Raw genomic sequence first — 19,780 nt, 5'->3', positions numbered from 1 at the left:
ATGCCTTGCTGACAGATCTGCTTTTATTTGTTAGTATCTTATTTGGATACCACTCAGTAATAGATCTGTTAGGAGAAGATAAAAATGCTTGTAAACAACATACTTAAACATTCTTATTATGTTAATAGAATGAGACATGATTGTTTGATGAGAGGAAAGTACTCTGTGCCAATAGGAAGTGAGAAAGTCAGGTGAAAAATAACTTGGATTTATTTTATGCAATTTTTTTTTCATGTAAAATTTATGTGTAAAGCTGAGATATTGGTGTACATCAATGATTATGCTTCCATAAAAAAGACATGGTAACAGAACTTCATTGGAATTAATATGCTCGTGTCAGCAGATAATATGACCCAGCTAGATTAAAAATGTAGCTACTGGCCTGCATACTTACAGCTTTCACTCCTCTTTTTTATTTTGTTTTGAAGACACTTTAATTAGCAAGACTTCATTCAAATCATCAAAGCAAATCTTGCCTTTGTTCTCCCCTCCAAACCAAAAAGAACCCCACTACTTCATTACAGAGCTCTCCTTCACATTCAAGATGAACAATGCAGACTCTTTAAAGATGAAATAAAAATCCAACACGTAATCCCAAGGAGTATGTTTTCATTGACAATATTCAGTTTAAAAGCATATTTTGCCAGGAAGGCTTAAAAAAATCTTTGTTTCTTTGTTAATGTAGATTGTCTGTGTCTTTGTTTTGCATTTTACAGTGACTTTGAACCTTCTTTTCCAGAGATGAATCCAAAGCTGTGTTGCATAGCACGTTGGACTATTTTTTGTCTTTAAAATACATAGGAAGGGATAAGTTTAATGGCAGCATTTATGTGATTTATGTGTTCTTCTTCTTTTTCCACTTTGGTAACAGTATTGTTTTGACTGTTTTTCTAGACTTTAAAATATGTTTGAGGAAGTTATGGTACTTGATGAGAGAGGAAAAACACTAAAAATTAATTTTCATTGCACAGGAAGAAAAAGAGAGTGAGAATGAAAACTGAATGTAGGTAATCATTGTGTATTTTCCTTATCTCTTGAATTATTCATCATTCACTTTTAAAAACAATGTGAAGGGTTCTGTTACAGGATTTATTTTAGAGTTGAAAAAAAAATACCCTACTTTGGATGAGAAAGGTGTCGAGGGAGTTTCCAGATGTGAAAAACTCATACAGAATGTGATACTGCTAACAGCAGAAGTTGTACAATTCATCCAAGTGTAAAGGTTAAATAATATGTCAGACATTTCAAGTTGCAATCTGATGCACCTTAAAATATATTGTCAGCATGTTCTTTAGATTTATATACTTCAGTTTGTTCTACACTAATAGGAATAATTGTGCTTAACAAATACTGAAAAATTAAAGTATTGTGGTAGGACTTAAAGGTTTTTGAACATTAATTGTAATTTTTCTGGATGTAGGTGCTACGTGATGATGCATCATTACAGAGATACCTAGAAGAAAAATGTGCTTGTTTAGTATAACTTTATACCTCTTTCCCAAGGATCCTCTGCCTTTCTATCCCATCTTTATTCTGGCCTTCACTGGATGTATTCGCATCATCATATTTACTTTTTCCTTAAACTCTCTCTATTTCTTATACAGTTTTTTCTTATTACGTGAAGACACCCTTTGAGTCTTCTTACCTTTTTAAAGTTCAACTCTTAATCCTATGACAATTAAGTGACTGACTGGGAAAGTAAAGCAGCTTTGAGTTTGTTTCTCTTTATTTTCAGTTAATCTGTAAACTGTTATGATTTCTCTTACTTTTCCTGTTTCCTTATTCCAATCTTATGTCAAAGTTTTAATACTGTAAATTCCCCAAATTAAATACTGATCGAAGACATTTTAAAGGAAGCTTCTTAATCAATGTCTTCACCATTTCATCAATATATTTTTTTAAATTTTATTTACTGAGGAACAAACAAGAAAATAAACTTTTTTCTCCCCCCCCCCCCCTTACAACTAAAAATACTTCTAAATTTATTTTATTTTATTTTTTATTGAGGTCTAATAGTGCCTGCTATGTATTTACAATCCTATTGTGATTTGATATAACAAAAAAACTAAATTAGTTACTCTAAGAACATTTATCTATATTTTCTTCAATCATCTGAAGTCTAGAAAGCTTTATTTGCATTTTAATATTTTGTAATGTTTATTTTATGCAGCTTGTTGAATAGATGGCCTCAAGTAAAAAATTCCTAATAGCGTAGAAAACAGATGTTTGTACATCCACTCTTTTCTCAAAGTAATTAAATACAACATATAGAATGTTGGTAGAGAGAAGTAAATCAATTCTGCTTCTGTAAGTTAGGGAGAATTGTGGTTCTTATGTTTTCTTCTTCTTAAATAAAAATAAGCTGATTTTCATCAAATGACTCATTTTCTCCCTAGCTTTATGATCCCTTTTAATGGTGATGATGTTGAGATGAAATTTTAAAATGTCATGCAATACCAGCGCTGCAAAAGCTTCATATATAAAACTAATGTTTTTCAAATTTTATTTACAGTATCTCCATATAAACAGAATACTTTGTAAGAAGTGGTAATGTACTGCAGAGCAGAAGATGATAGGAGATTGCCACATAATCAAAGCTGTTCCCCATATTCACATGAAACATACAGTACTTTTGCAGTGATACACAGAATAATCTGTGCTTTTCCCTTTGTGTGCTAGCCATAGAACACTTTCCAAAATCATATTAAAAACACAACTGATTATTCGTACAGAAAAAGAGTTAACCAAGGCTATCATCAGTGAACCCAGTGACTGAAACTATATAGAATGTGTTTGAAATACCAAGTTCAGTGTGAGAAACTGACTGCTTCTGACATGCCAGTTGTTTCTGCTTGCATGCATTGCAGAATTTTTCTTCCTGACCTAAATTTGGAAATATGTTGTTTACAACAATTAACTGTCATGTATTTCAGAAGTTTCAATATCATAAGGAGCAACACTGCATGCCCCACTGTATGTTGTTAAAAGTTTGTCCTTTGATGCTGCAGAAATAAAATAAAACAAGAATAAAAGAAGGCCCCAGAAGCCAAGCTGAACATTACAGGAAGTGTAAGAGGAGAGAAAGGAAATTTTCTTGACCTTGGAAAGCAAAGCATGGGAGGCCTGGCATTACTGTAATTTACACATGGAGAAATCAGATATTAGCAACAAACAATCATGTAGTCTTGTTGTAACCTCTTTCTTGTCTTATGAGTATAAAATCGTTATTTTTCATATTGAGATTGAATTTTGGAGTATGGTTTTTATTGAAATCTAGGATTAAACTTCATTCTTACAACCTGAGTGATATCAATCGTTATTCTCATAGATACATTAGTAGATGGGCTTTCATCAGTTTGAAAATTGCATTGTGAGATTGATGGATTGCTCACTTCTGAATGACAACCAGAAATACGAATAAGTGTAACGAAAGGTCTGGTTTCTTTGATCCTCCTTAAATCATGTAGATTTAAGTCCCATTCAGATTCTGTTTCAGTTAGCGTGGGTTGTACTATCACACTCATATCTTTTTCAGACCATTTGTGTGACATTGGAAACTAAGGAGCGAAGCTTTGAAAAGAAGGCAAACCTGAACTTTGCATTTGCAATTTGACTTTGTGACCATGTATAGAATAGTATGACATTGACTGGAAACCACAGTTTAGGTAGAGTGAAACAATACCAAGTTTTATAGCAAGGCACAAACTAGGGTATGTTCACATGGGGTACTCTAGTGAAAGGAGATGGGGACGATAAAGTAAATGGAGAAAAGAATGATTGAAAATGCTGCAAGGTAAAGAACCTCTTATTTTTCCAAAGCCGGTTAAAATTTAAAATGATTTATATACGCTGTCTGGCAGCTAATCAGGTAGATGAGTTTTGTATTCAATCATGGGAATCCAGCAGAGTTCAAGAATGCCTTTGATGAAATGCATGAAGTTTGGAATTAATATAAAAAATTGTAGGAAGCCAAAAGTACCTCATATAATGCCACCTTTTTTACTTTTTAAAAGTAAAATACCCTTTTCAGCCACCAAACATGTCCTGAAACCAGCATTTGATATCTATCTTGAGCTTTTTTATGTATACTCAAAATCATTATAAAATGTCCGAGTACATACCTTAGTGTAAATTTTTTCTGTTATTTTCTTTCAACTTTTAATTTTCTGTGAATCTATGATTCTATGACTTTCAAGCTGATCTGAAAACTAAAGGAAGACTAACTGGTTCCTGATGTTTCTAGGGGAAGATGGGGCATGTGGAAAATAAAAATTGGCTGTATATTGAAAATAAAACTGCATAAAAGTTCATTTTAAAAATTGATTTTCTGGAGAGTCATGCTTTGGAAATAAAGATTAGACAAATTAAACTCAATATCTGCTGACTTGACTTCCATTTTACAGTGGACTGGGAATTAAAACATCCTGAGCTTCAAAGTTCTATGGTCAACTTCCTCCACATATATACTTTTTAAGGTTCTCTACCATCTTGTCTGATTATCTTTACTATGTTCCTCTGCTGAGGAGATTAGCTGCTACTTCAGCTGATATTCAGAGATAAAATATTTCTCAATAGTGTCCTTCCTGTTGTTTTACTTACGTTCTGTCAAACTTTTTCTCTACAACACAAGCTGTAAGGAGAAAGAACTCCACTTGAATGGAGGACTCAAATTAGGAAGGACAGAGAAAGTAAGCAAGTGAAAGTAAGCAAGTGAAAGTAAGTGTCTAGTACAGAAAACACCTTAAAGAATCAGTGATGAATGAAAGTGCATGCTCCAGTCAATCTGCATTGGGAAGTTAAGTTTTAATTTCTTGAGATAGCGAGGGAAAAAATGAAATTAGTCTGTGAGTGACAAAATCTAGCAGAAATGTTTCATTACTAATTGTCAATATGTATGCATGGAAAAAATACCGGGGCAGTGGAACACAGCAAAATAAAGGGAGAAGTGAAGAAGATTATTCATAACCATAATGCAATTTTGGAAGTCTTAGTTGCAGTGCATCACTTGTGTCTCTGCATTGTTGATGGCCCAGGAAACATAAAGTCCTTATCTTCTTGGTTTGTCCCTAAGTAATATGTATAGAAAAAAATGGTGATGTAAATATTCGTTGTAGTGTTAAGAATCTTGGTAATCTGCATAGTGATAGACACAGTTTAATAGGAAATGAAGGTGAGATGACTGACACTAAAATGTGTAGCTAATTATGTTATGTATCACTTGGTAGTTTTCAGCACTCCTTTAGGAGTGATGACCAAAGGTGTTTTTCAGTTGCAGAAGCTGAGGTAAAAAGTACGTGCAGCAGATCTGCATGATTCTCACAGGTGGGAAGAGCAACATTAATACACAGGAATCAAACAACTCATAACCCACTCTTCGATATAGTTTTAAATGACTCAGCTTCTGTGACAACCTCTTCTCCCTCCTTTCTCTTAAGTCTACTTTTTCACAGAACCTACCGGTGATAATGCCACAGTTTGTACATATTGTATGTTATGGAATCTTCCAAAAGATTTTACAGAGAGATTGTGTAAACAATACAGCTTTCAAGCAGAGATAGAAGGTATAAAAAGAAAAAGAAGGAGAAAGATATGCATGCTGATCAGGAAGTTATTGACAGAGGAACAAGACACGTTTGAACCCAAGAAACCCAAGGACATAAAAACTCTTAATAAATAAGGAGAAAGGTGTAAAATGCCAAAACTTCTTATTGGTTCTCTTAAAAAATGCTTTTTTAGAAAGGAAATAATCATTAAGGGTTTTAGAAGCATATTCACTTATCTGTTTTTTCTGTTTTTTTTTTTTTTTTTGGTCTGTTTTTTCCTTTTCTGTTTCCTTTCCTCCCTCCCTCACCCCCCCCACCAGATTCTCCCATAGTTTATTTGAAATTCATGTGTATGTCCTTAACTTAGTTACAAGTGTCTATGTCATTGTTTGGTCAAAATTTCCACTGACATCAGTGTTTGCCTCAGTAAGGACTGCAAAAACTACGATCATCCTTTAGGAGTTGATCAATTAGTAATGAATCCAGAGGTAGTGAATCTGGAGGAAAAATACAAAAGCTGAAATAGTATGGAGGTAAAATGGGCAGTATGTCACCGTCTTTTAAATTGTAGACCTTTTGTATGAGTCTTTATGCAAGTGACCCTCACTGCACATAGCACACAGATAAGAGTTGCAGTTTAGTCATTGGTATGTGTCAGCAAGGAATTGTATGAGGAGTTGCTGGGTGAAATTAATACATCGTGTTAGTTATGTCATGTTAAAGTGTGGTTTATGAAAGAATGTTGTGGGATTTTTAACAGTGCAAGAATAGTCTTCTTGCAGTATTCCAGTTTATCTTCCGTACTTCACTTGTTTAGTCAATGAAAAGCAATTTGCAGAAGGCAACAGGCTTTGCAAAGACAAAAAAAAAAGAAGATGAAATATCTTCTACTGCGTATTGTTATTAAGATTCCTCTCCTCAATATGTCTCCATCCCAATATAGATGTAACTGGGGGCGAAGGAGTGGGGCTGTGGAGTACCAGCTGGAGTATATAAATGGGGTCTAGTATAGACGCAACAATGCTTGGTAAGTTCCTAAAAATTATGTCGACAGCTGTTGAGCTCGTCCGTAGTCAGTGTTTTTTGAAGACAAGCCAAGGAATTTTTAATCAAGGAAGATTACTGGGCAGATTACTGTGTGCTGAATATTTAAAAATAGACTTACTTTTATTAGTAAAAAAACTCTTTGTTTAAGCCAGAAGTGTTACATTTTTCACTGAAAATGCAAAAGCTGTTTTGATTTAAAACAGTATTAAATTATTATGAATGAGATGGAAAGAGATAATGAGATGGAAAGAAGATAATATTTATTCTCTCTAATGGGAATGTTCTATAGGAATGTCAGAGTGAGTAATGCAAGTGCATTTTAACTTTAAATTTTAATGGATCTCAGACTGTAGCATTTTGGAGGAAAAGAGGGCTTTCAGTGACCTGTTAGATTGGAAAATGTTTGATTTAAAGAAAATTGTCGATGGAATGTTTTTGACTCTGAAGTTATTTTGGTAATCTGCTCTCATAGGACCAATTGCTATTCTTTTCCCACCCTAATGAAACTAGGTCACTTGTTTTTGGCACTCATCCAAGCTGTGAGATTTATTTGGTGTTCAAGCTCACTGTCTAGAAATAGTGATGCAATGTCAGCAAGGCCACTTTTCATTTCATGAACATAATTTCCAGTGCCCTGGAATTAATTTATTCATTGACCTGTTAATAACTGCAATCCGTCACTGGCTTATAGAGGCAGAGGAAGTGTCTGGAAATAGTCATGGTCACCCTACCAGGTGATTAGTTACAGGATTTCTGTTTAGTGTAACATTTTTTTGTTTTTGATCATGTTGAAGAGTCTGGCTGCTAATGAAAACAAACCAGCTACTTAATCAAAAGGAAAATACTTGCAATTAGCAAATATTGGAGTGAGATAACTGATATGAAGTGGTTGTTCTATACCATATTTTACTGTAACATATCTGAGACACATCCCAGTTACATCTGAAAAAGTATAGGAATTCAGCATATGTAGATGATGTACAATGTCTTGAAAAGGTAGTTTGAATCAAGCACATTATTGCATAACTGTTATACTTAATAAATAAAATGAATTAACTTCTTCTTCTTTTCCTTCTTCTCCTTCTTCTCCTTCTCCTTCTTATTCTTCTTCCTGTTCTTATTCTTTTTATTCTTCTTCCTCTTCTTCCTCCTGTTCTTCTTCATCCTCTTCCTCTTCCTTTTTCTTCTTTCTTCTTTTTCTTTCTTTTCTTCCTTTTTCCTCCTTCTTCTCCTCTCTCCTCTCTCATCTCTTCTTTCTTCTTCTTCTTTCTTCTTCCTTCTTTCCTCTTTCTTCTCTCTTTTTCTAATGGCAGTAAATTACTGTGGATAGCAAAAATAGCTGTTAGCCCTTTTCTACTTTGTGTGTGCCAGAGACCTGGAGAGTTGAGCTTGCTTCTGCCATTGATGGAGAAGGATTCAGGGGTCTGAAGTCAGTTCTCACTGTGCAGCATCACAATTGGCTGTTCCTACCAATGCTGCCACTGTTTCAGCATTTCTGTTTCTAAGGTAGAGAAGCATCAACTGTAGCTCTAAAGGGATCTCTGCCTTGTTCTGTCAGTTCTCCTTGTTCAGAGCCTTTTACCTTCCTTTAGATCTGAATGCTTCTTACTAGCTCTGATTAAAATATCAGGCACCAACACTGCATGTAGTAAACCCTACTCTTGGGTATGTATGGGAAAGGCTATTGTACAGATTTGTACAAAACCAATTGTTGGGCATAGATTAAAGCTTAATAATGAGAAAGGGCTTTTTGTGTGTCTGTGTGTCTAATTTAATACAGCTCAGGAGCTTCTGAGCTAAAGTGCTTCATGTAATACTACAGTCTATTAATTTTCTTATGTTGGGACTACTTTCAGTAGTGCTCAGTGCTGATTTACTGTTGCTCCCATTGCGATCATGGAAGGCATTGCCACTTCTTTTGTCTCAGGTTTCATGATTTATAAAATTTTTCTTGAAGCTGTTGTTTCAGAGGACAACAGGTGGCCTCAAATTTCATAGTCAGGCAATGATGGCTGAAAAAGTGTTGCTTTGTAATGGTTTAGAAAGTCAGTATAAGTGAATGTGTGCATTTATTTCTAATCCATTTTTGGGGAGGAGTCTTGCTTAACTATTTCTGGTGTTTAAGGGTGAGAAAACACTGGAAATCTTGTTTAGTGAGAAGGTATTAGTTGAAACTTAGTATTTTAAAATATTCTAGCTTTCTGAGATGTATCTGAAAGGTGCCTGAACACCTTTTTGGGATGAAGTTGTGATGTCCGTAGAAATGTTTATCCTGTTTTAGTGCTAGAATATGTGAAATTCAGACCATTTTTTTTTTTTTGCTTCAAAATATAATAGGAAAATGCAGCTTTTGAACCAAAAATGATAAATAGGACAGAAAATAGCAGCTTTTTCACTGAGTCATTTTAAAACCAGTGTTTTCTAATAAGAGACTTGTATAAAAGGCAGTAGCTACTACATACTCCTCTGCTTAGTGATCTTTATCATAGAAAACTGCTAGCTATGTTATTCCTCTGTATGGAACAAGAAAATGCCAGACTGTGAATCTGTCTGCTTTGTATAATATTCAATCCTTCAGCATATGGAATACTAGCAAATTTTGATGACTTGACCGATTACATCTTTTGATGTCTTCTTTGTTTTCAAGTTCTTTCAAATGACACAGTAAATTAATCTTTTCTCTGTTCACTATGTCTACTGACTGTCCTTCAAAGTCTTTATAATAAAAAAGAGAATAAAAGCAAAGTAAATTCCTGGTGAGTCACTTTCTAAAATATGTTAGAAGAGAAAACCAGAAAAAAAAAAAGTTATGAACAATATAAAACAACATTTTGATCTAGTAAATTGCATGGAAGCAGAACATACTTACATGTCTTTTCATGCCAGGCAAACCAGTGCGACTGATTGGATATATCTTCCTGTGTTCCAGACACACAGACGTTTTTCCTTCAAAACATGCTGTTGAAGCCTTTTTGGTTCCTTTCATTTATAAACTACTTACAAGGAAATCCCATTAATACTTTGTAGTGTTGCTATATTATTCTGTTCTTAGCACATAGTATGATCCTGATTCAAATAGAGTTTTTGATCCCATTTTTATGTTTCAACATGAAATATAGGAACGTGTTACTGTTTGATGGCTTTCTAAACTCATAGTTGTTTTGGGGCGTTGACACTGACATATGTTTGGGAAATCTCTCAGCCTGAATCCCTAGTTCACCTATACTGTAGAAAGCATAAAGTAGAACAATGTAATCTTGTAAACATTCATGTGACTGTCATTCTTGAAAATGTCTGTATTCTACGAGTTCATTGTTTTCTGTCACTACTGCCTGCGGTTTTTCACTTTGCTCAGCTTAACATCTGCTTTATTGATTGTTTCAAATGAAATTCTGTGACATATTTGCCAAAGGTTTGTACTTAAAAGGAACATAAGCTAAGTGTAGTTTTCTTCTTCTGTAATTATGTCATTTTTTATCCCCCTGTTTTTACTGAGGAGAGTACTTTGGAAAATAATATTGGCTCTGTTTCCTTGTAAGGGGGTCAGCAGGTGATACTTCTTCCAGCAGAGCTGGAATAAAAGTAGGTCTGGTGGGAAGTAGGTGAAAGATAGCCAGTTAAAAATCTTGAGCATTCACAGTTACGAACATTTCATGTGTGTAATTTTCACTGTATACTGTAGAACTTTGTTGTTATAAGCCTTGCCTCCAAAATCTTCAAGCTGTTTTCAGGTATCTCAGTCTCAAGTACACCTAAAATTGCACTGAGTTTGATTACTACTAAATATTCAGGAAACATGAAGGAAAAATTAAAACCTCTGACAAGCTGCTTCATCTAGCATATATGAATGCTGCTTCATAGCATATATGAATGAGTGAGATGGATCGTAGCTGAGTCAGATGAAAAATTTTCGTGGTAAATTCATCTCACAGTGTAGAGACTTCCCTAACACTTTTCTTGCAGTAGAATCCTCAATGCACTAATAAACATGGGAGAAGTTACCATCCTTTTAGGAAAGATTGGTGAAAAATAGCTACTTTAATTTTGAAAGCTGATCTTCTCTGTATCTACCACCCTGTTTCTGGAAGAATCTTAGCATACTATCACACCTGCATTCAGACAGGCAAATGTAAACTCCAGCCTGTTTCTGTGTACTGTGAACTGGTAGGACAATTCTGAAGTCTCTTGGGCATCTGGACACAAGATATTTGTATTAATTGTCAAAATGAGGGTCATAAAAATAGCTGAAGGACACAGGTATTTCTGAGGTGGTGTATCTTGAAGCAGTAGTCAACCTTTCTGTTCAGTTCCTAGAAGGGTGTTCCTGCTAGCATGTGGGATTCAGTTCCCTAAACATAGGTGTCCCATGTGTCTGGATGGGGCTCCTGTTACTTCTGTGTTTTCTGTGTCAGAACAGGAGTTGTAGATACAATCTGATGTCTAAAATGCTTTCGATACGTAGGTTTAGTAATTTCAATCCAATGCATAATGTCAGTGTTATGAGGCTTCAAGAACAGGAGGTTCTGAGGGCAGATTTTAGATGTGCAGAACATAAAAAGCATAGTACATGTTGATATTTTTGCATTCTTTCAGATAGAGATGTCTGTTAGTTTTTGTTGCTAGTTTGGACCTGGACTTATATTTTAACTTTCAAAGTACAGACAACTTACAAATGTGCATTTAATTTGTACTACTATCAAAGTCATGCAAATGTAAGAATTCTGGACAAATACAGCAAATGAGTATGTGGTCATTTTGTAGGCAGTACCAAAACTTCACAGACTGTCCTAATAATAAGAACAGAATGTGCAGCTGAAATATACAAAGGTACAACATAGCTCTGCTTGTACGTAACCATAAGTATTACAAAGAAAATCAGACAGAAGGAGGTGTGCTTCAGAAATAAAATTCAATAAATAGTAAATACAAGTTCTATATGCTTAGCCAGTAATTTCCTTTGAATTTTGATATATGAAAGCTCACATAAAAGATTGCAAGTACTCGTTTATAAATCATAATTCATAATTCTTGCTCATATTTTTCTTCCTATCCTGTGACTATAAGCTTTGCTTTCCAGTTATGTGTATTTTACACACACACCCATACACACACACGAATCAAAGTAAAGGACTGGATATAGACTTGATTGCTGTCGGTATGGAAGAGAAGTTTGATAATTTGAAGACCAAATGCTTTTTACTATTATAATTCTATCTGAAATGTACCTGGTAACTGTTGATCTTTTACTGAAATTTCTGAAGTTTCATGCCAGATTTATGCACTAATTGCTGTGAGTTTGACAATGCATAAGGTAATTCATGGCTTGTAGGTTAAATTTCTTTACACTGAGAATCAACAGACAATTTTAACCCACAGATATTGTGCTGTGACTTCCTTTGAGACTGGACCCATACTAGTGAAGGATTTCTCACTGCTCCTCCAAAATTTGCTATTAGAGGCAGAAATCGAATGCTTGAATTTTGTTATTTCAGTTGTTTATAAGGAGGTTATGCCTAGCCAGATTTATGACTGCTGCAGGTGATCAGAAGGCTTCATGCTAAGAACTCTTAAGTGCAAAATATATCATCTCTTCAACAGAATAGTAGGTGACCCAGAGCATAGCACTGTGCCAAAAAAAAAACAACACCCAAAGTTCAACTTCTTCAATCTTGAAGTGAGAAATAAGTAGAGAGTAACAGGAAGAGTACAAAAATAAAGGTTCATAAAGCATAAAAAAAACAACTATTGTTGTCCTGGCTCTTTATTCATAAAGGAAACCAACAAAAAACATCCACCGCTGTGAATTAAAAAGGACTTGGAAGTATCTGAAGTCCCAATAGTGTCCACCCATAGGCTGATAAGTGAATCTAATGGCCTTCTGTTCTGAACTCATCACACTGCTTCATTTTAAATTAAGTTAAGACCCACGATAATTCCTTGAATGCTGTTTAAAAGATGTGTCCTAAAATAGAATTTTGGCTTAACATGTTGTGACTATGTGCAGGTGACAGATTATAGAAGGTTTGTTTTCATTTATCCAGTCATCCAGGAGACATCCAATGCATTAGAAAATATTTGGTCTTCACTTTTTCAGAGTTCTTTGATCTAGACATAGTCCTGGATAACCTATTCTTTGTGACCTTTTTTGAGCAGGGAGTTTGGACAACATGACTTTTAGTGATCTTTTCCAACCCTGAATCATTCAGGGATTCTGTGATCTTGGTTAGTTGGATGAAGTATCAAAGACAGCAAAAACCATACTGATTTTATTTTTTTTTGATTTCCATAATCATGGTAAAGTGAGCTTGCATGTTATAAGCACAGGTAATAGCACAACATAAAGAACGTGTGATACGTGTATGTGAGTCTTTTTTTTTTTTTTTTTTTATGATTTGTTATCTTTTTTTCTCTTGTTTCCTGCCGTTCTAGGACTTCAGATTATCACTTCTGACAAAATCTCTACTTCACAAGTTTCATTACATGTATGAGTGGTAGTTTAGTCTTTCAGCGAAAGGTGTTTTATGATTTTTTCCTTCTTTGATATTGCTGTGTGAGTTGTGGATAGTAAACTCACTTTAATATTCTCTCATTGATGGTAACAGGCTCAGACAAAAGAAAATTATTAGTTGTATTCCTGCTTAACCAAGCCTAAGATATGCAAGTTAAAGGGTTGTTAAATATAATGTTAAAGATATGCAAGTTAAAGGGTATGCAGTTAAAGGGTTGATGAAGGGAGTTTGCCTTAGGCTGTCACACCAGCAAGCCAGGCTGACTAAAATGGAAAGGAAAGTAGCATTATCTTTACAAATATGTGTAGAGTAATAGTGAAATGATAGCAATGCTGTGGTTAAGGTTAATATGAATTTGTAAGTTCAGTTGCAGATTTTTTCCATGCTCTAAACGTGAAATGCTTTCTGAAATTATCTTAAAAGAGGCTATTTCTTATTGAAAACAGGATTATTGTGAATAGTCACATTTCAGGAGCAAGACACTCACAGGGTACAGTGATTCTTGGCCCAGAGAGTGTCAGGATAGGAGAGGTAAAAGGAACTGAAAGATACCATAGTATCATAGGCAGTTCTGGTCTGTGTGTGGTTGTGGATCTATATTTAAAAATGTAATTGTTCTAGTAATTGACTGCAAACTACATAACTGAGTTGAACAGAGAAGCATTCTGAGATTGGTAATGTATTACTAGAGTCATAGTTTAAATATGCGGTTGAGTAAGTGCTCACCTGAATTGAGCATTGGTATACACTAGTGATATCAGTGACTGGGTTGCATTAGGGTGTTTGTTCCAGGTTGTCCTGGGTTTCATCGTTTGTTGTTGTTCTTGTTGTTGTTGTTTTCCCAAGGTTTTGCTAGGTTGTGCTGGGGTGCTCTAGGTTTTGCTCCTAAACAAAGGACAAACATGGAGTTGGAATCTTGCTTCTACATTCTTAGCATCTGACTAAAGTTTCCACAGATGCAAAGACTAGAGGGAATGATCTTGGCTAGAAAATTTCCTTTTGAAAATAATATTGAGATTTTTTTTTTCAGGGATTCAGGAAAAACAATGTGTGGGCTTTTTGTTGTTGTTATTTTAAATTTATTCTTTTATTTATTTTTTTTTCTTGTAGAAAGGTTTTAATTATTCTCTGACAAAGGCCATTGACAGAGGTAAGGTCCTGCACTGGCTGAGCAAATGTAACTGAAGTCCATCCAGAAATGCCCAAATAAGCAGATATGAAGAAAAAGCAACCAAATGTCACATTTTCAGTGCTAAAAGAAATTGTGTACTTCTATTTATATGTACATAGCCTAATTCCGTCAGGAACTGTGTTAATTTTAGGGATTTACATAAACACATCAATAAGCACTGAGCTTTGGGAAGTGTCTCTACAAATGTATAGATCCATTATTTCTTTGGTTGGTTATGTGGATTTTTCTCACAAAGGCAGATGAATGTTTATTATCATAATAAGAATTTCTGTTATTCTCATAGCATCCTTGACAGTACAGGCTCATGAAAAAGTAAATGTAGATAATATATTACAGGGGCTCTGTACTCCACAGCTCAGTAGATTGTGAAGGGTGGCACTAAGTATAATTTTTGTAATAGATTAGGTAATATCAGTATTGAGTACAGAACAAGTATAGAGTTAAATTGGCTGACTCTACATGACCAAAAAATCACTTTTGACTCTAATTGAAAGTGAGGTGTGGCAGTTCTCTGCTTTATGTATGGCCTTTACTGTCCCTTCTACAAAAAGAATATTGGGATGCCCACTGGCATTGAAGTCATCTCAGGGGGAAAGTTTAGATATTTTCCTGGTGTTTAGAGATCTAAGTATAGGTGAGCATGGTATCTTTTTACAATGTAAGCCATGAGAAGTCAACTTCAGCAAAGTATAGAGATGATTTTTGAATTAAGTATGGATTATGGCAGATAAGTTGTATTGTTAAAGAATTTTAAAATCTGTTATCTGTAAAAGATTCTATTGATTTATGTTTAATCTGCAGATATGTGTAGGACGGGTAGTATATTTTTGCTTGTTTTGCAAAGATAAAGTAACCCCTGACTAATCTGCACTACTGCAGAAGTGGCATATTGGGACTTAAACTATCTGCAGTGCAGCTCATCGATTTTTGAGTGTCTGATTAAGGTAAATTATATCAATCACTGGGGTGGCAATGTAGAAATATGGAAGTAGTGTAATAGTAGTAATCATTTCCATAATGAAAAAGTCAGCTTTAAGAATGTGTGTAGGAGGAAAATGTTTTCCAAGAACTAACTACATTTGAATATCATTTCATCTAAATAGAACACACCTCCATATGACTGATATTTTCATTTTTAGTAATAATTGACATTCTTTGTGAGAAGTTGCTTGTGACTCTGTCTTCTAGAAATGCTGGCCTGCTAAGTTTTATTTCTGTACAGAAATAATTAAAAATAATGTACATTATTCTGTTCTTCTGTCTGTCCTATGATGAGTCAAATACTTTCAGTGTTTCTTTGTCAGTTATTGCCTTTGATTGCCTTTGCCATTCTGGCAATTATCTCTGTATAATTTTTCTCTGCGATTATTTAAGCTGTTCTCATTTTGGAAAGGGCTGGTTTCCATTTTTTTTTTTTCTCCTCCTAAGCAGGTCTCTGGCTTATTTCATATAATATCTAAGTCAAAAAAAAAACCAAAAACTTAGAAGTTACTGCTTTTTAAGCAGAAATCATAATGAAGCAAGGTATTCATTTCTACAAAATACTTTTATGAAGATGTTTAGAAAGTTTTTTTTTTTTTTCTTGAAATGACCAATTTATTTTAATCATGACTGAATTATTTGAATGAGATCTGAACCTCTGTGCTTAAGTTGATCTTTACACTGGAGGGTCGAGGAAAATTCAGATCGATTCAGTGATGTAGCAGTCTCTTCTGTGTATCTTTTATGAGGAAATCGGATGTTGAATGAGAGACTAGGTGGAATCTGATTCAAATCAGCTGGTAAAATTGTTGTAGAGTAGTTGCAAATGCTGTTTCATAATACTCTGTCATCGTTCCTGTAGTTTAACATCATAGAAGTAGAGAGTTAGCAGTGAAATAATAAATCACTTTAAAAAGCCTATGCCTTGGAGAAAATGCAGTAGCTTGTTAGAAGCCCTCTGCTTATTTAATTATTCTAGCTCATGTTTACAGTATTAAAAAGCAGGTAACTGTATTTTTAGTCATCTAGTCTTCTGAAGAACAGAGATACTAGGCTTGTATATAATTTGTCAATAGAATTTTGCAGATAAGATAATCAAGGATGAATATCCATAGTATTAAGGCCATATTCTATATCTGTGCATGGCATCATTGAAAATTTGATTGCTTGAACTTTCTCAGTGATGGTAGGCAAGCTACCAGATCCAATTTCTGGTTGACAACAAAGAAGTCAAATAAAGATTTTTTTCATTTCCTGACAGTTACACATTCCAAAAGATTAGCAAATTTTCTATATTTTGATTAGTGCTGACTGATATTCTTTATAAAAGATGTTTACCCGCTAAAATTTTCAAACAAGAAAATGCAGAAGTGTTATTGATGTTAAATGCAAGTATGTTATTGATGACTGTTAAACATCCTTCTTTCTTCTTTGTCTTTAGTACTACCAGTTATATCAAAAGAATTTGCTCTGATCATGTAAAGGATCTTAGTGGTGTTATTCCCCACTGGCATGGCATTCAGGTTATTAGTTTTCATTTGAGCTATATTAAATGTTAATTCTGATGATCTCTAAGACAGTGATGTTAGTTTTTCATATTTAATTTCAGGAACAAGAAGTTTGATTCAAGGTTTAAGGATATGAGGAAGAAAGAGCTGAATGGGCTCAACAGTTAGCCCTACAATTAGTTCATAACAGTTAGCACATTGAAATGATAAATTATTAATGCTAGAAGAGCATCAGTGAAGAAGAGACGGAATTTTTAGTTATCTCAGAAACGAGACTGTTTTCTCACATTTCAGAAGATCTAACAGGTGAAACTTTGTTTATTGAAATGCAAAGGCAGAAAAAATACTGTAAAACTTGAAAAACGAAACTTTGCCAGTGTTGTAGTCATCAGTAAAACAGATGATGTTACTGTGCAATCTCGATTGCTCTTTGCTCAAGCCTGATTTCTTTTTATCTTAATGTTCAAAAGAGGACAAAGGGTCTTTAAGTGACTATGGCAGAAAGAAAAGTGAAGTAGCTGGTAAGGGAAACTTTGCTTATGACAGTGACATTGTCTCCAGCATAGTATGTGTTAGAACAGTATCAAGATGTGATTAATTACTGTGGTATGACATGTCTTTCGAGATATTTTACTTTTGCATATATGGGCATATTAAGCTGGAAGTCAAGGGCTGTGAGGAAGAACAGCAAAAAAACAAACAACCACTGTTATCTTGGATTGTGCTGGGTTGTTTGCAGGTCTCAGACATTACAAAATCTGAAATTGCTAACTTTTATGATATTATAAATAACTGAGAATTAATATAAATCAGAGAAAGAAGAGATGCATATTAAAAAAAAAAAAGATGCAATTAGTTTGTATTCAGTTATTTATACACAGTCTTACTCACAACTACAGCATAAACTTTGTCTGCAGAAAAGGCCAAAGTGTTACCTGAAGCCACATGGACGCAAATCTGAAGTGGTGAATGTGAAAAGAACCTTTCCTCTTTTGACTTCGGTGTCTCTGTGCAGGATCCAGCCTCTCCAAGAGTCTTCATCCGTTATGGCTCTTCTGAGACAGAGCTGGTTGCATAAAGCACTGAGCTCTTTATAGGTCCAGTAGTGAAATGAGGCGTTGGTTTTTAACATCTGACACTTCTGTAGATGACCAGTCACTTTATGGAAGCAACTGTAGGTAGAAAGGTGGGAATAGCCACATTAGTTTTGTTTTGTGCCATGAAATGTAGAATTTAAGCAGAAACAGGGAAGTCAAATACCGTGACTGGAAAACAGCCAAATCAGTGAATGGACTGTGATATGACAATGTATCCTACCAATACAATTTATATAATTTATCAAAATAACACATAATTTAGTAAATTACCTCAGCACTTATTTGTAAAAGTAAGATGGTCATTTTAGGACTTCTGTTTAAATCTCTGTAACTAAATACCTTTTGTGTTAGAGCACTTCTTCTTTGGATCCTGTCATGCCTCAGTGTGTCAAGCCTTCTGGATAGTTAAGGATTTGTATCATACTTTAATCCTTCTTTTATGGAGGAGTTCATGTGGAGTAGTTTCTCAGACATTTAGAAAATGTCTATTATATGAATCACATTGTCTCAGTGGGATAAAAAGTGGCTGAACTGTGTTCCACATCAGTCTCTTGTTTTATAGTCTTATGAATCAGTGTTTGGGCATTATATTATTCATACCATGAAGCTAGTGCAGTAGAATTATGCTGTTATGTTACATGCTGGAAAAAGTGATGTATTTATACCTGGACTCTTGGTCTGCAATGATGTAATGGAAGGCAACTGTTAATTTGCCATTTACTTTGAAGTTCATTAACTCACTTCAATTTTGAATGTGATTTTCAAATAAATAAATAAAAATTATGTGCATGTCCTACTTTATCTCTTTGATACCTAAATAAATGTTAAAAGGGAAGTTACCACTTGTTTCTCCATTAAAAAGGTAGGATTTCTTAATATAACTGCAAATCTAGCATGCTAAAAATAGAATCTAAGTAATGAGAGGATTTGCTAGACTCTCTAATAACAAAAAGGTCATTTTGAAAAATATTTGGTATCATTCATTTATAGTGTTGTAGCACACAAATACCTTGGTTTTGGATGAGAACCCTGTTGTCTAAGGCATAGTGCCAAAGGGGAGCAAAGTGATTGTCCGTGTAAAGTGTAAATTTAAGAAAAGATGCGATGTATTGGTTTCAAAATATAAGGAAGCCATGAGACCATATTCTTCAGTGTGATAGAAAATGATTTTGGTAGTGATGCAATATCTTCAGCTTCTGTTAGGTGTCAGAGTAAAGGAAAATTTTGAGGCTGAATTTGAAGAGAATAATTGTTCTTCTCTAGAAGAAGGCAAAAAGGTGCTTATTTCAGAGCTTGAGAAGTGAATTGTGGATATTGACATTTCTGCTGTCATTCAAAGACCAGGTTCAGCCACTCAGTACTGAATCAGACTTAATGGATATAATGAAACTAACAACTGAAAAGCATTACACTGATATTTTACTCAATAGAAGTTGATTGGAGTCAACAAAAGATGCAGAGAGGAATGGCAAGATGAGAAGGATGAGGTAGACATACTTTCTTTGTGATTTGGAGAATGAAATCAGCTGAAATTTCATCTCCATACTCTGATGAGCAAAGGTTTGAAGGCTGACCATGTACACCATAATCTAAACCCCTTGTACCTTTCAGCAGGACTAGACTGCCACAGGCATTCCCAGCATATTCTAGACAGAGAAAAAATAACTTTTCTTCAGTACTCCTGAATTTTGCTTATGATATTTACAATGAATGTAATTTGATTTGAAGAACAGCTGATTGATGGTGCAATTGAGTGTGGAAATGCAATAGAATAAAAGAAAGTTTTGAGCTATCAGAGTTGTACAAATCATTTCGTGGCTTCCTTGATTCTCACTCTTTTTCCCTGTGTACTTCCCCTGAGTCACAGATACAGATGTTACTAGAGCTGTTGTTCCTGACCCAG

The 19,780-nt window shown here is 34.6% G+C and overlaps 1 protein-coding gene and 1 long non-coding RNA gene across 5 annotated transcripts in view; one reads left to right on the top strand and one right to left on the bottom strand.

Moving 5' to 3' along the window:
- The window catches only part of AUH (AU RNA binding methylglutaconyl-CoA hydratase), a 109,947-nt gene that overhangs the window by 56,249 nt on the left and 33,918 nt on the right, over positions 1-19,780 (top strand). The gene's annotated exons all lie outside the window — the stretch shown is intronic.
- On the bottom strand, positions 4,246-18,346 carry LOC137847712 (uncharacterized). 2 transcript variants are annotated; one of them, XR_011091034.1, is made up of 4 exons: positions 18,217-18,346; positions 17,716-17,952; positions 13,826-16,128; positions 4,246-7,910 (listed from the first exon to the last, which is right to left on the bottom strand). It is a non-coding gene; the product is annotated as an uncharacterized lncRNA (long non-coding RNA). The 2 variants fall into 2 exon arrangements; XR_011091033.1 differs by lacking the exon at positions 4,246-7,910 and having other exon boundaries at positions 12,196-16,128.

The sequence above is a fragment of the Anas acuta genome, chromosome Z (assembly GCF_963932015.1).
Source record: "Anas acuta chromosome Z, bAnaAcu1.1, whole genome shotgun sequence".
Lineage (NCBI taxonomy): Eukaryota > Metazoa > Chordata > Aves > Anseriformes > Anatidae > Anas > Anas acuta.
Note: the sequence above shows the minus strand (reverse complement) of the source record. Positions and strands in the feature narration are given on the sequence as shown.